We start from the raw sequence: 17,361 nt of genomic DNA, 5'->3' as shown, positions 1-17,361 counted from the left end.
TCGAGTGGGAAAGATCCGTCTAGCATGCATCGGTTGAACAGTTAGAGCAATAAATCAGGATCAATTTCAGTGACCTTAATGATCGTCGGCTCCAGGAGGTCCAGGCCCGAGCATTTTCTAGCAGTTATATGTGATGCAGCCTGGAAGAGCTCCTCTTTAGAAAATTGTGGCTCCACATCGTTACTTTGATAAGCGTCATTTTCCCGACATGTCCTAATCTGTTCTTCTCTTTGTGGGTCCGCATGAGGGTGGAAAGCAGTATCCAGGATTTTGTTTGTTGATGCTTCCCAGGAACACGATGCAACACTTTCTGGTGTGATCGTGGTTGTTATTACCTCCCCTCCGGTGAGTTTGTTCGTGACGATTTTATAAACGGTGCCCCAGGGGGTTAGCATTCCCCGTGTTAGTCACAAGTCGTTCCCATGATTCTTGTTTGTTTTTCCGTATTAGAGCAGTGTATGAGTTCCGTGTCTCTCTATAGAGTTCCCTGAGTGTCTCCACTTCCTGTGTGGGCCAAGTCCGTCTCGCTCTTTGGAAGTTTTTCCTCCTGTTTTGGACTTCTTTCCGAAGTTTTTGCAACTAATGAGTCCACCATGGCATATCGCCAGGTGTAGATCGTTTTCTTTTTATTGCTGTGTTGGCAGCGTCAGTGATATCTGTGATTGTCCTTTGCAATTTGTCTGAGCTTCTGGCGTTTTCTAGGTCCATTGTTCCTTTTTTGTTAGCAGTTAGGGTCCTCTTAAATAGATCCTAGTTTGCAGTATGGAGCGCGTAGCGGTGGAACATTCGCCCTGCTATTGGCTGCCTGTGGAAGTTCCTATTCAGTCGGAAGGTGAGGACACCTCGCCGGCAGTTCGTGGGTTTTCCCTCCTTGGACCACTTTCGGTAGATACTAACCACCGTGAGCATTCCACCAGCCGTGCTGTTTCGGATATGCTCTGACCCAGTCATTTGGCCATTACAATTTGGCATTTGTCAAACTCGCTTAAGTCTGCTACCTTTCCCATCTGAAGAACAAGGGTAACACTGATTAGCGGAGCTCAGTGTCAGGTGTTTTTTAAACCGTGTCCCGACCCGCCCACGCACCGTAGTTCACCTGCAGTCGCTTCGATTTGCATAACGACTCGCTGGTCATAATGTTTTGGCTCATCAGTGTAAGTCATAGATCAATCCAATAATCTTCTTCTTGCATCCAATTTTCTCAGCAATGGAAACAGTTCTTTCCAGATTACCCTATTAATTTCATTGTATGTATATTATTTTTAAATTCGGCGTTTTTGTGCACCTGATTTTGATGCACCTGGAGCAAATATCTCACTTTGTCCAACCCTAATTTCAATTCTGGTATATTTAGTGTTTATTTTATTATCAAATGTTAGCGTTTCATTTGTTAATATTCTCGAATTTGTGCCCTGTGCATAACTAAACTGCCACCAGTGAGTGGGGTTTCCAACTTCCACTAAGTTCTGTGCATAACGAAACCCAATGTAAAGTGAAGGAAATTTTTATTTCCAGGTGGTTGAGCAACCTCTCCCCACTACTCCCCATCCCCGCCCCTATCAGTCGCTCATAGTACAAGATGCTAAGTTATGTCTAGATGCTTATTCTCCTTTATGATTAGATATCATCTGCTTGTAAATTCACCGCAGGGAATGTCATCCTCATTTGAATTCTATCACTATTTCTCTTTATAAAGCATTATTCATTACTAACAAAATACAGAGCTTTCTTTAATAAAGGCAATGACCTACATTCCACATTATAAATTGATATATACATTATAAATATATTTAAACAGGTATGATGTGTGTGTGTGCTGTGTATTGAAAGAATAAAAGAGTAAAATAATCACATAAAAGAGTAAAATAATATTTAATTGTAATTATTAAACTCTTTAATACAAGCATGTACAGTACAATGCATATGTAAAATACCCGACTCAAGCAATATCCTTTCACAGAAGAATGCCAGGGGTTTACAACTTTTCTTGACTAGCAAAAGATTAAAGACCAAGCAGTTATTCAAATGGGATTGTGTAAATAAATGTCAGAAATTAAATTACATGAGAACAACATGCAAAGCACTAGGCTACTCGATCCTAAGGATCTTTTAACACAAATCTCTTGTTGGGGTGATTGAAAATTGCAGTTGTACCTTTGGAGTGTTTATCTGAAGTCAATACAGGATAAGGAGGATAAAGATAACACCTTCCAAGACTTTCTAAAAGGCTGACGGTGTTGGCGGGGATCCCTCTATTAAACTTTGCTCCTAAAGGTCAAGCCTTATAGATCTGGTTGCAGATCGTAGCATTCTTCTTTTGCTGTGCGACGACTGGTGATATGTCTAGTATGGCAATAAGGAGTTTAGCTAGAGTTACAATACTAGTTTTGTTTAGAACCAGTTTCCATGATATCCAGTCAAAACTGACAAAGGATTCCTCTGGAAGTGGTAAATGGTCTTTGCTCAACAAGCGTAACATATTCGATATTAAAGAAGTTACTGGAGTGGGTTGGCAGAACTAATGACCAGATGACGGATTCAAACAGTGCAAATGGAAGATACACCTGTAAATATATTGAGTTACGAGTCTTGAATTTTTCACTTCAACAAGTTCATGATGTGATTCTTTGTTGTCTTTGTCGTTTTAAAACGCAAAAGCTAAAGAAACACGCTCGTCCCAAATAATGCCTAGGTCAAGCTGCTTTCTTACTTTATTGATTAGTGCTCCGTGTAGGTCGAAGTATAACTTATTTTCAGATGAATATAATTTGAGCTGGTTTGGACGGGTTCAACTGTAATCATAATCCTTTTATCTACTCTATCCTGTTAACTGCTGTGTGGCAATCTAGACGATTGTGGGAACGTCTAAGATATTTTGCGATGAGAAAAACATTTTTAAGTCTTCCCCATACAAGATGAGGTTTTCACAGGATAACAGAAACTTGTCCAGAACTTGCCGAGAAAACGCCCCTGTGGGACACCTCCATTCATAAATGAAGCGAGATACACTGTAAGTATTATGCGTAGCCTGGATTTTAAACTTTGAAAAAGATTATCCGTTTTATTATTATTATTATTGTTGTTGCTCTTATATTATTTCTCCCTGATTGGGGGATTCCACTCTGTGACGGGTACTGCTACCAAATACACAGGGTGGTTGAAATTTCTGGTGTTACTGTTGGTCGAGGAACTCTCTGACTATCCTACAGGTGGTTCAGGATTGCGACTTTCTGGAGTTCCTTGTAGGTGTTTTCTGGGAGACCTATTGCTGCTAGACTGTTATGTAGGGTCTTTTGCACCATACCGGTGGTTGACACGATGATTGGGATGATCGTTACTTCTTCAATATGCCACATCTCCTTGACCTCATGTCTCAGGTTCGTGTACTTTCTAATTTTTTCCTCATGGGTTTTTTGGACATTGCTAGCGTTCGGCACAGCTATGTCAATCAGGTAGGTAGCCTTTTCCACCTTGTCCACAAGGGTTAATGTCCAGTATGTTGTGTGGGATGGCCTTATTCGTTATTATGGCGCGATCTCAGTACAGCTTGTGGGTTGGGGTCTCTAGTACTGCCTGGGGTTCGTACTTGTAGTATGGTATACTTTCTTTGGTCAAATGGTATTTCCTCCCTAGCTTCTGATGGGGCTACCTGGTCGTGTCTACGAGTGTACTCAGTCTGGGTGATCACATTGCGCCTCGCGGTGATGTGTTGGATTATTTCTGAGGCGAGGTGGCATCGTCGACATTTATCATCTGATATTCTGGGCTCCTTTGCGATGTAGTTTCTATAGTTTCTGGTGTTGATTACCTGGTCTTAGATGTCCAGCATGAATCCTTCATTCTCGGGGAAGAGCGTCCCGCTTGTGAGCCATGCATTGGAAACAATCTTATCGATGTGATCTTGATGGAGGTCATTTTAGTGTCTGCCCTGGAGTGTCTTCTTTGTCCATCTTTCTTGCTTCGTTTCTTGTGCCGTCTGAGCAGGAGAGGGGGCTCCTCGCTTAGGTTGAGTGGGATATACCACTTATCTATCTTCCTTATTGCCTGGTAGAGTGGTGCGTGTTTTTCTCGAAGTAATCCTTCAGGTTAACTATCGCTGTTTTCTGTTGCTCTATCAGGCCCTTTCCTACCTCTTTCCGAGTTATTGTTAGTCTCTCGACTGCTGACTTCGGGTGGTATTGGCAGCTCAAGGACAAAGACATTGTCCTTGTCTTTCGCATAATATCCTCTAGCTCGGTGTTAGTCCAGTCTATGACCCCAAAAGAGTATGGTAGTACTGGAGCTGCATAGGTGTTTATGATTTTAACTGTGTTACCTCCGTTCAATTTTGCTTTCAGCAGGCTTCTGAAGTCTCTGATGATATTTTTCGGCCAGGCACTTCTTGATTTCCTTGTACTCTAACTGCTGAGCCTGCATCATCCCTAGTATTTGTAGGTCTCTCCTTCTGTCATAGCTTCGATCTCTTTACCAGTCAGCAGCTAGTAGTTTCGGCCGATTAATTTTCCCTGGTGCAGTGTGTGGCTCTAGCATTTATCTAGATCAAATTCCATTCTGATGTCCTTGCTGAATTCTTCGGTGAACCGGAGTAGTTGCTTGAGTTGCTTCTCGGTTGCCGCATAGAGCTTGATGCCATCCATGTACATCAGGTGAGTGAGGATGTACAGGCTCTTTCTTAATTCTTTGAGGTTATATCCATACATGCTGCCGTTAAGCATGGTGGATAGTGGGTTGAGTTCTAGACAGAACCACAGTGGGCTCAGAGCATCTCCCTGAAAGATCCCTCTTCTGATGGGGATTGGTCTGGTTGTGACGTTCTCGACCTTAATGGTGGTACTCCATTTCGCCATTCTTGCTCCTAGGAAGTTTGTCACTATCGGATTGACCGTGTAGATCTTCAGGGTCTCTATTAGCCAGGTATGAGGTACCGAGTTATTATTATTATTATTATTATTATTATTATTATTATTATTATTATTATTATTATTATTATTATTGCTATATGGTGCAAGGAAGATTGAGGCTTATGCTGAACCAGCCAAAAAAAATTTTCTGAATTATCCCATACTCACCAGATCTTTTGTATCATTACCTTGCCCTCTACCTCTTTTTCAAAATGTACAAACTGTCAAAAAAAAGTTAAGAAAATAACGCTACCACTTGTATAGCTGCACCCGATTTGTTATAAGTCTATATATCCGCGATGCGCTTTTATTTCGAACTGAACTTATAATATTTACGTAATTAATATATTAATTATATTAATTTCTAACATAAATTATTATTTTAATTAAACCTTACCAAGGTGAGATTAAAACTGCTGCAGTAGTAGTAGTAGTTGTTGTTGTTATTGGGTTTTTTATGTACATCAGCAACTTAGGCCATATCGTGCAGTATATAATGTGTAAATTGTGTGTGTTCTGTGATACTTTTTCTGTTTGCTGGAGGAAAAATCCCTCCAGGAGAAAAATCCATGCTACCATCGCCTGAGACCGACTAACTTTGCCACATTGTGAAAAATGCCCATAAAGCTTCCTTGCGTCATTGGTGGAATTTGAACTCGCCTGAGAGGGTGGAAATCTTTTCCACCCTCTCAGGCGAGGATAGCATTTAGTTCCATTTGGTTTTTTCTTCTCGGAAACTGAAGTATTTCCATTTGCGCGTTATACCTTCATGGGTATAACGCACGAATAATTTCATGGGCTGTCTTTCACTTTTAATAAGCGTGTTTAAATTTAATTTTATTGCTTCACTGCAAAAATATCTGTATTTCTAGAAAACAGAAATCTTTTAAGTAAGAATGAATATGAAAAATGGCAAAAACATTTTATGAGAAAAAAGTCAGCCAAATAACAAGATTTCGTATGGTGTATGAGGATCCAAAAACAGTTTATGAACAATAGTTTGAAGTATTGAACTGGTATTTTGCAAGAATTGAATGAATTGAATACTTTGTATCTGTCTTTACTGAAGAAAGCACCTTCATGCTGAGAAGAGGCTTTGCAAGTGAGGCTGTGTCTTATGAAATTAGTGATTTCGAAATTGCAGATGACCATTTATTAGAAAACATTTCGAGAATAAAGGCAAGTAAGTCTCCTGGAGTTGAAAGCATATACCTAATAATTTTTAGGAAGGACCCCAGGCCTTCCTCCTGAAAATTATTGGTATATGCTGAAGATTATGAAGGCATCTTTGGACTCGAGATTGGAGAAGTACCACCGAAGGCAGTTCTAAGAGCGAAGTTAATAACTACAGACCGGTTAATCTGATTTCAGTAGTAAGAAAAATCTTAGAAGCAATGATTAAGAATAACTATCTAAATGTCCCTGCAATCCAGAGACCTTTAGATAGATATGGCATTCTGAATAACGCCCAACATGGTTTTGTTAAGGGAAAATCATGTTTAACAGACTTAATAAGTATTTTGGCACAGTTACTTACGAACTGGATGTAGAGAACAATTTCGACATAGATTATTTGGATTTTAGCAAGGCATCTGACTCAGTCCCTCATGAGAGGTTATTGTATAATCTGTAACATGTTGAGATTACTGGAAATATTCTAAGATGGATTGCTGGGTGTGCTGCAGGACAGAAGGTAGCGGGTTGTGATTAATGGATATTTTTCAGATTGATATAAAGTCAGAAGTAGAGTCCCCTAAGGATCGGTTCATGGACTACTGTTGTTACTGATTTTCATAAACGACATCAACGATGGGATAGAATGCTTGATGTCAAAATTTGAAGACCACGTAAAGATTGGTAGAGTAGTTAATGATCAGTACCAAGCAGCGCTCCTTCAGGATGATTTGAACAGGCTGCAAGAATAATCAGAAAAGTGGCAGCTATGTTTTTATGCAGCAAAATGCAAGGTCTTACACTTAGGGAATAGTAACCATAAAATAAATTATACACTTGGTAGGGTTGAATTAAAAACAGTCGAGGAAGAAAGGGATCTAGGAGTTATAATACGGCAGATATGAAGTTTTTTGAGCAGTGTAAACAGACAGCCAGGAAAGCCCATCCTGTTCTATCGATGATTTATCGAACGTTATCCTGTACAGATAGGGAGGTTATAATCCCACTGTATAAGGCAATTGTAAGAGCATATTTCAAGGGTTTAATATAAAGTGACCCGACGTCCCGGATTTCAGTCGTTTGCCACGCATTGCAAACTGTCCCGGATTGGACATGTAGCCTCCATACTTAATTGCAAACATAATGCAAATCATTTGCATTAAAATACAACAACGGAAAGCCTTTTTTCGGTGGTAAATTCTGGTAAAAAGTTCTGGACGTCAACAAAAAAAACAAAAAAAAACTGACCATAGAAACGCTGAAAGCAATTCTACAAAATAATGAAGAATTAAAAAAAATTCACTCAGCGGAAAATACATTTAATTATATTATTTAATTTCACTTGTTTTTATTGTTAAAAGAAGTATGTATTTTTATTATTAGTATTATTTCACAGAAAAAAACTACCTTTTTTATTAAACAAAATGAAAGTCGATTAAAAACATGACCCCTCTGTGAGTATGGACTTGGCACACCCAGAGTCCTGAGCTAGATATTATCATTCTTCTCTTTCTTGGTGATTTCCTTCTCTCTCTCTCTCTTTCAGGATAACTCAGAATTTTTTTTTTTTTTTTTGCCTTGTGCAGCAAAAGCCTCAGGCTTCCTTGAACCATACGGCTAATAATGATAATGAAAGTGTTTTTTTTTTTTTTTTTTTTCCCTTTTTTCTCAGTTCATGTCCTTCTTGCTGTTCGTCATATAGCGTACACGAGGGGTACCTTTCCTGACTTAAAATATAATATTTCAAAATTCTAATATTTCTTAATATCCTATACATTATATATATTCTCCTATTTTTATTTGGTCTAAATTCAAAACATCGTTTTAAATTCAAATGAAGACAGCTTCTCTACAAGAGAAAATCATGGTAAGTTAGCATTTGTCCGATTTTACGAATATTAGCGGGTCTCGATCACAGGTTATCTGTCCAACAGGAGGGGTACCTATACCCCTCCTGTTGAATACATGTATATAGGATATATTTGTTTTTTTTTTAAAAGAAGTGTGATATTTTATTTTATAAACGTAGTTCAAAGAAGTATATGTATTTAATTTATTTTATTGAATTATATTTTGTATGTGAATTTTTTTTATAAATAAAAAATTTTATTTTAAAAAATGTGTGTACATTGTTTCTTGGGGGTTGTAAAATTCTCCCACCCCCAATGTCCCGCATTGGAATACAGTACTAAGGATCTGGTTGCTATAGTTTAATGTCAAAAAACGTTAACTACAAAATCATTTTTTAGTTAACGTTTTTCTCAGTTAACCAAGAAAAGTCATTTGACACTTTCTTGGTTTACCGGAAATGTACTTAAAGCCCAAGCTAACTTGTAAAGCACTGATCAGAGAGATACAGCTCTATGACATGAAATGCAGTTATTTGTAAAGTAAAACTAAAGTTATCTCAAAAAATGCAATTTTGTAGTTAACGTTGTTTGACACTAAACCCACGATCTGGAATACTCTGTTCAAGTATGGAGACCTCATCGGAAAAAAGACGACAATGAGCTTCTTGAAAAGGTCCAAAGACGGGTAACTCGCATGGTGATACTGGCAAAAGTGCGACCATATGAGGAAACACTCTGTATATGTGGGCTACAGAGCTTGGCAACCAGCCACCTCAGAGGTGACCTGATTGCAGTTTAGAAGGCTCTGAGAGGGGCTAGTAAAATGAACGAAGGCAGAATTCCAGAACTCGGAGGCACAAATTCAAATTACAGGGGAAGAGGTTTAGACTAGATTGTAGGAAGTTTTCTTTAGCCAGCGAGCCGTTGATTGCTGAAACAGGTTGCATTCACAAATAGCTGAGGCTCACAGTTTGGATAAATTCGAACGTCAACTAGAAAGTTACCTATGTGAGGAGAGAAGCAAATAATTTGTATTTTATTATCTATTTTTTTTTTTTTTTCGGCCAGTACAGCAAAAGCCTGTGGCTTCTTTGCACTGTATGGCAATTTCTATTACTAAGCAACGGTTGAGCCATGGTAGTGCACACAGAATTTTTTTTTTGGTGGAGGCGGGCTCGTACGTTCCACACAGATAGTTTTATAATAGTGTCAACACGTAACAGAACAACTGTATAATATAAAAAAAAAAAAAAATCTTGAGGACTTTACTCCCTAATTCCCCTCCGTGGGTGCATTGGGCTGAAACAACTGCGAGACTTCAGAATGTCATGTCTGTGAATACTCTGTATTCTGATAGAGCTGGATAATCAGTTTTGTTTTTGTTTTTTTTTTGAGGGATGAGGAGGAATTTTCAAAGGCTATTTCCATCAAGAGATTGAAGAAGTGTTGCAGGAAATCATAAAGCTTTAATCACCATGTAGCAGTAAAAAAATTCTATATTATTCCGAAATTGGGCTACCGAATACCATACACATATTATACATCTAACATCAAATTATCAGGAGCTTAAAATAACATGTAAAAACGAATATAGTCTTATCACATTAACGGATTCGGATGGGGAGGAGTAATTGATATTATTACGCCCCTAAGGCAGAAATGGCATCAGTGGAACTCAGGCACCAGTGGTACTGTGACATCGTATCATCGCACTTTTTATTGGGGGAAGTTATTCTTAAGTTAGTTAAAGAACTTTTATATAAATTATATTGTATTCTTATAGAACAAAAATAATCACTAAGTAGTAACATTTTATAATTAATGAAAAATTGAACATGAAGATTTTATTCATGGCATATAAAACACCAGTTAATTATAAAATTAATATTACTTATAAAATTATAATTATAAAAACACCAATTAAAATCATGAAAACATAAGCAAAACTGCCATTTCTGGTTCTTCAAAATCAATAGATTCTTTTATATTATTATTAGAAAAGCGCCCACTGTCGTTAATAGTGAACAATATTCCTAATAAAACTAAAAATATGCAATGCTATTTACTCAAATACCGTGCAATAAAACATCAACGTTCTTTTTATCCTAGCTAAGAATGATAAAAGGATCCGAAATTCAAATAAAATAATCAGTAATACAATAGTCAAGAATTTTCCTCTTTCTTCTACAGGGGCGTTTAAGGCGCAGTGTAGAGTAAACTCAGAATAATAGCTTTTGTTTGCATTTCGTGTTGCACCATCTCACCTTTCTTTACATTTGCAAACAGCCATGAATATTTTCTATGCTGCGTCATTGAAGAGTTAAACTTCAATTTCTCAGTCAGAAATATTTATTGTGGCTTAACGCCAGTGCTACACGTTTATCTAATGACTATCGTTTTGTTAATTATATTAATTATTATAAAAAAAAACATTTACAAAGAGAAACAAATTCGATTTTTTACAACCATAAAGCAAGAAGTGATACTAGCTCTCCTTTTATTAGGGAAATCCCGGTGTAGTTTATTTATGGACCATCTGACGTTTGAAAATTTTAACAATCACACCTGCAAACATTAATATTGAGAGATTGCACTTAAAAGTTGAGCACTGTTAATTAATTAAAAATTATTTAAAGATGGCGCTAAGCCATGTTCCGCTTTCTAATTAGTTTCATTGATTAAAAAGGAAATCGCGAAAAGACTATATTATGATGCTGCTGCCATTTTTGAATTTTCTACAAAAAGAACAAGGAAGATACGCTGAAATTCCGTAAGCTGTTGCTAAATTGGTACATATCAAAAAATAAATAAATATTCTACGTTTGATTTTTTTTTTTTTTAATTCTGAAAAATTTGCTATTTAAAAATTTGTATTAGAGGCATGTGATGCAAGAAAACAAGCGTTTGGGCTTATGTAGCATCAGCAAAAAAAAAAAAAAAAAAAAAATACAATTTCACACATCCATTCCCTCTCCTCTAAACGTTTGTCCACTTCCTCCTTGAATTTATTTAAGCTATCAACTTCGTTGTGATGGCATTCACAATATAACAAAAACGATGCCAATTTAATTAATTAATTTAACTACTTTGGTAGATGGCTATGTTAAAATCATACTTTTGCGCTAACTTATATGTTAGTCATTCTATCTCGTAGCATGAGGCCTTTGTCCTTAAATATTTTATTTCTCCTTAAATATACGTGGTCTCAATTCTAATCTCAACAATGTCCATTTCCACTTGCAGTCTGCCAAACCCCATGTACTTTTTCTGACAGAATCTCAGTTATCGGTAAATTCAACTACTGCTCATCTCAGTTGCCCAAATTATTCACTGTATGATTCCTTTCGCCTCAAAGGTGGTGATTGTGCATATGTCCGTTCCGATATTCCGCGTCAGAGAATTGGTAATTTGGAATCTCCTCTCTTCATTCTTCTTTGGCTTAAAATTTCTCTACCTGTGTCAAATTCTTCTGTTGTCTCTACCTTTCTCCCAACTCCACTAATCACTTGGAGCTCTTTGACTTCCTCTCTTTGCAACTTGACTCTCTCCAGTCCAACTTTCCTAACAGTGAGGTAATTTTCCTTGGTGATTTTAATGTTCACAATTCCAGCTGGCTTCCGTTTTCTAGTCACACCGACCCAGCTGGTCGAGATGCTAAGGCTTTTGCAATTTCTAGTGACCTTGCACAGATTGTTCATTAACCTACATGAATGTACTAGACAATCCTAACCATACAGTCAATATGCTTGACCTTTTTCTCACAAACAACCCTTCTAAGTACACGGTCGAAGTGAGTGGTGCTTTAGGTACCTCAGATCACAACTTGGTGATTGTCTTTTCTCCAATGGAGCCTTTATCTCATGGCTATTCCCAACCTCGTATTGTTTGGCATTACAAGAATGCAAAATGGGATGACCTGCCAGATTTCTTTTCTTCTTTTCCTTGGTCGGATTGCTGTTTCAAAACTTCTGATGTCAACGTTTGCTCAGATCGTGCCAGGGAAATTATTCTTTAGGAATGGAATCCTTTATTCCACACTCCACTCTAAAATCTCGTCCTTTATCTAAACCTTGGTTTTCCAATAAATGTGCTAAGGCTGTTCAAGAGAAAAATGTTGCATATCGTAATTGGATTGTTAACAATTCTTCAGTTTCATTTTCTGCCTACACCAAAGTTCGCAACAATTGTAAAGCAGTCATTAATCAGTCGAAACTAGATTTTGAACAGGCTAAGAGTAGAAAACTTGCTTCTTGCCCTAATGGTAGCTGAGCGTTCTGGTCTCTTGCCAAAGCTATTGGCCACAACTTTTGCCAATTTCTGCTCCCACTTCTGTCAAAACCAGATGGTTCTGTTGTCACTTCAGCCAAGGATAAAGCTGACCTGCTAGCATCCCATTTTTCTTCCAACTCATGTGTTAATGATTTTGGTAAAACACCTCCCACCATTCCGAACACGCTCCATTCAATGCCTCCTGTGGTCTTCCGTCAAAAGGATGTAAGAAGGATTTTGACGAATCTTGATGCTAAGAAAGCTCCAGGTCCTGATGGTATTTCTCCACTTGTTCTCAAAACCTGTGCTTCTGAACTTACTCCTGTTCTTTGCCGCCTTTTTTTTTACTTTCTTATTCCAAAGGTGTTTTTCCTTCTGCTTGGAAATTTGCTCATATCCAGGCAGTTCCTAAAAAGGGTGACAAATCCCTCACATCCAATTATCGTCCCATTGCAATTACTTCTACTCTTTCTAAAGTAATGGAGAAATCAATTAACCGCCAACTCTTAAACTACCTAGAAACCTTCCGTTTGATCAATGATCGCCAGTATGGATTCCGTCAGTGCCGATCCACTGGTGATATTCTGGCTTATGTTACCCATTTATGGAAAAATTCAATGGAAAAGTTCGGTGAAACTCAAGCAGTTGCTCTTGACATCTCAAAGGCTTTCGATCCTGTTTGGCATAAATGTCTTCTAAACAAGCTTCCATCTTATGGTTTGCAAACTGTTTTTTTTAATTGGTTATCCAGTTTTATCTCTGATCGCTCACTGAGGGTGATGGTAGATGGCTCTCTGTTTTCTTCTTCTAACTTCTCCACTAATGTTGGTAACCCCCAAGGTTCAGTTCTTTCTCCCTCTCTTTTCATCTTATATATTAATGACTTTCTTCCATTGACTGGAAATCCTGTCCATAGTTTTGCCAATGATAGCAAATTGCATTCCACTTTCCATTTTGAAAAACCTTGCTCTGCTCAATCAGCTTCAACTTCTCGAATATTCACTACCAATTCACCAGTGGGGCAAAGAGAACTTAGTTGATTTCAATCCTTCTAAAACTCAGTCTTGTCTTATATCTCGCAAAAAGGATTCTTCTGCTCCTTTGCTTATATTTAGTGACACTACGATTTCTAGGCAAAATGATATATCTCTTTTGGTTATTACCCTGACTTCTGATCTCTCTTGGCACAATCACATTACAAATATTGTTTCCTCTGCATCTAAAAAACTTGGTTTTCTCTTTCGCTCTCAGCGTTGCTTTTCTTCCAAACAGCTGTTCACTCTGTACAAATCGAAAATCCGCCCTACCATGGAATATTGTTCCCACATCTGGAGCGGTGCCCCCCAAAACCTCTCTCAGGGTTCTTGATTCCATTCAGAAGGGAGCAGTTAGGTTAATTAATGACTCCTCTCTAATTGAGTCTCTCCACTCTCTGTCCCATAGACGTACTGTTTCTGCTGCATGCCTTTTCTACAGATACTTCCATGGGCACTGTTCTTCTGAATTAGCTTCTTTAATTCCTGCTCTCTCTTTCAAAACAGTCCGAACACGTGCCGCCACCAGTCAACATTCATTTACTGTCCAACTTCAAACTCGCAGTACCAACTTTTCAACTTCCTCGTTTATTCATTCAACTGCCGTTTTCTGGAACAACCTTCCTTCATACGTATTTCCTGAAAATTACAGTCTACAGAAGTTCAAGTCTAATGTCAACAAATATCTTCTTTCGTCTTCTCAACCTCCAACCCAAGCACAGTACTAAGTACTATAGGTTCTAATACCTCTCGTGTTTGGGGTTTTCATAAAATATATATATATATATTGTGAAGTTATTCTTCATAACTGGGTTGTCACTATTGCAACACCAGGGTACTTGCCCATCCACCGAAGGGAACCCAACAAGGTTTGAAACGGTGCCGTCTGGGTTGTGGTATCCGCTGAGAATAAATAACAGTCTTCGCCACTGGTGAAGTGTTAGTTATTCGAGGTAGTTCAATACCATGGCAACTCGTTGTGAAGGCATTCACAATATGAGATATAACCAAAACGATGCCAATTTAATTAATTAATTTAACTACTTTGGTAGATGGCTGCGTTAAAATGATGCTTTTGCACTAACCTATATATGCTGTCAACTTCCACAACGACAAATGGAAGTTTGTTCCATCAATCAACTACCCGCACATATATTCTACAACTGTCTGTCCTCAATTTGAATTTATGCCCCCTCAGGTTCGTAATCTGAGCAATCGGAAGAATTCCATCATAATTCAGCGTGCTCAACCCATTCAAGACCTTATACAACTCAAACAGATCACCTCGCAGGTGCCTAGTCTCCAGCCGCTGCAATTTGCAGGACTTGAGCCTTTCTTGGTAAGAGGACCCTTCGTTCCCCTCACCAATATTGTTGCCCTTCACTGTACATGCCCAAGGAACTCTACATCCTTCCTTAAATGAAGCTTCGAGACCTATACGCAGTACTCAAGGCGTTGACCATCGCCTTATACAAAAGGACAATCACCTCCTTTTCCCTACTAGTAAAATTCCTGTATATCTTTGACAATACCACATGAACTGCTCTGGCAGCCTGTATGCATTGCTCAGAAAACTTTATATCTGTCTGCACAATTACTCCCAGGTCTTTTTCATTTTCTACAACTCTAAGTGTAGTCGACACAGTTGATACGTTTCTCTGGGATTGCTTCTACTCATATGCAGTACTTTGCATTTGTCAATGTTAAACTTCAGTTGCCACTTCTCAGCCCATCTGACAAAATTTTCTAGATCCTGTTGCAATAACGCACTACCGTTATTATCAATAACAACCCTGCCAACGTTTGTATCATCTGCAAACTCGACATTAAACCTGATATATCAATATCATTGATAAAAAATACTCGAACCCTGGGGGATTCTACTGATAACATTTGTCCACGAAGAGCAGCTTCCATTGATTACCACTCTCTGTCTTCTCCCACTCAACCACCCTTTTATCCATTGAACCAACTTGCCCTTAATAACATACTCCTCCAATTTGTACGGTGGCCTTCCTTGCTCAACAGTGTCGAAAGCTTTCCCGAAATCCAAGTACTCTATATGATATCAATGAGTCTTATGAATCTGAGTCTTTCGGCTTTGGGGTTGCTGTTTAGATCCAATTCAATTTCAAGGATTTTACTTGAAATTTTCTTCTTGATCCCGAAAATTAGACCTCGATAGATGAGTACAAATCCAGTGGTAAAGTTCCGGCGACCACAGTATCAAGAGTGTACCAGGAATATGCCATTTCCGGAATAACATCTCATCGTGCACAGCGCTGTGAGCGGGGATTGGTGATGGATGAACGTGGCCGCCGACATCTGTTTCGCATTATTTCAGCCAAGTGCGGTTTCCGGCAGATACGCACCCTCCCGTCCGCTCGAAATAACTGGAAACGGACTCATCGTAGTTCGCTTTTAGTTATTTCCAGGAGACCCGTTTGCAACCATCCAAGGTCTAGTGCCGCTGTTCTTTCGCCCAGTTGAGGCGTAGAGTCCTGTGTCGTGGAGTTAGCAATGGGACTCTGGTGGGTCGGCGGCTCCCGTAACCTATTGCGGCTAATGATCACCTGATGCTCTTGGTGGAGACGTTTCTGACACCTCCATCGTTGAAGTCGGCAGTGATTTATGCCATTATCGTTTCCGGTTGGCTGAAACTATGCGACACAGACGTCGACGGCCACATTCATCCACCACCTTTCTCCGCCCACAGCGCTGTCCACAATCAGATGTTATTCTGGAAATGACATGTTCCCTATACATTCTTGGTACTGTGGAACTGGGACAGTGCAATTTCTGTACCACTCTCCCAGTATGCGCAAGACTTATTCACCAGGAGAAAAACACTAATAGCTATCTACAGCAACGTACACAGAGATTGACAAAAATCGGCGCCAAATGTGACAAAAAAACTGAAACCTTGCAGAGGACCAGTACTTGGAAAAGAAGAGTGCTGATCACACGGAAGAGAAAAGCAAGGACGGGGGAATGCAGCACAGACAGTAGAGAACAGACTAAACGCAGCACAGTTGCAAACAGCTTGATGGCGATCTGAAGAGGACACCCTCGCCCTCTTCACCTATTATTCCCACTTCCTTGGGGGGAGGGGACATTTTTTGTTCCTTCTCCTCCACCCCCAAACTTCTACTCTGGTGGGGCATGGGCATGCCCCACTGAAAACTGGGGCTATCTACTCTATTGGCCCCATATTTCTGTCTTTTCCCCCCAATCTTCGGTCTCCCTCCCCTCTCTACCTTCATCATAGCGAAAGCCCCACACGTCAAAAACTAAATATGATAAAATTACCTTACGCCCAAAACTCGGCCTAGCAAACCAAAGCGACATTACCCCAGCGCAGATTTTTTATTTACTTATATATTTATTTTTATTATTATTTTTTTTTATTTATTTATTTTTATTTTTATTTTATTTTATTTTATTTTATTTTTTTTTTTAAGGTCCTAGCCGCCGAAATCCCAGGAAATTAAGCGGCAGGACCTGCCAGAGTGAATCTACAGCTACTGGGTTCCTGGTCTGCCTCCACGGGGCGTAAGTGGGACAACGTTGGGCCTCAATAGGGGTCCAACGGCTAAATGACCAGATGAACAACGGTACAGAACACAACACATGAACAATTCCCACACACTTTTAAATCTCTGGCATTTCCCAGTGAACTGGTTCACCACAATGAAAGCAACGCGGAGATGGGGGAAACCCCTGGTGCCGTAAGACAACAACACACACTTACACTTACACTTACACTTACCACCTCCGCGATAGAGTGACCCATGAGTCAGGCACCCACTATCATCCTTCTTTCAAAGTCGATTAACTCACGACGTTTATCCACACTGACATCGAATTACCGTCTACGTGAATGCAGTGTACCTATACACCTGCCAAACGGTGGGTTCGTTCACTAGCGAGAGGGGTGACAGCTTCGCGTTGCCCAGGAACCAGGTATCCCATAAATTCTGTCCTTTCAATGTATTTTCAGAACAGTTTTGTCTTAATCAAATTATTAACTAACTTACTTCTTATTATTATCTGTTTTTTTTTTCTGCTACTTCTGTCCTCTGTGTAGCATAATGTTATTATTTTCTAATCATGGTGATATTATGCTGCATAATT

Source organism: Mastigoproctus giganteus, chromosome 13 (assembly GCF_048544385.1).
Source record: "Mastigoproctus giganteus isolate SK-2022 chromosome 13, ASM4854438v1, whole genome shotgun sequence".
Taxonomy (NCBI): domain Eukaryota; kingdom Metazoa; phylum Arthropoda; class Arachnida; order Uropygi; family Thelyphonidae; genus Mastigoproctus; species Mastigoproctus giganteus.
Note: the sequence above shows the minus strand (reverse complement) of the source record.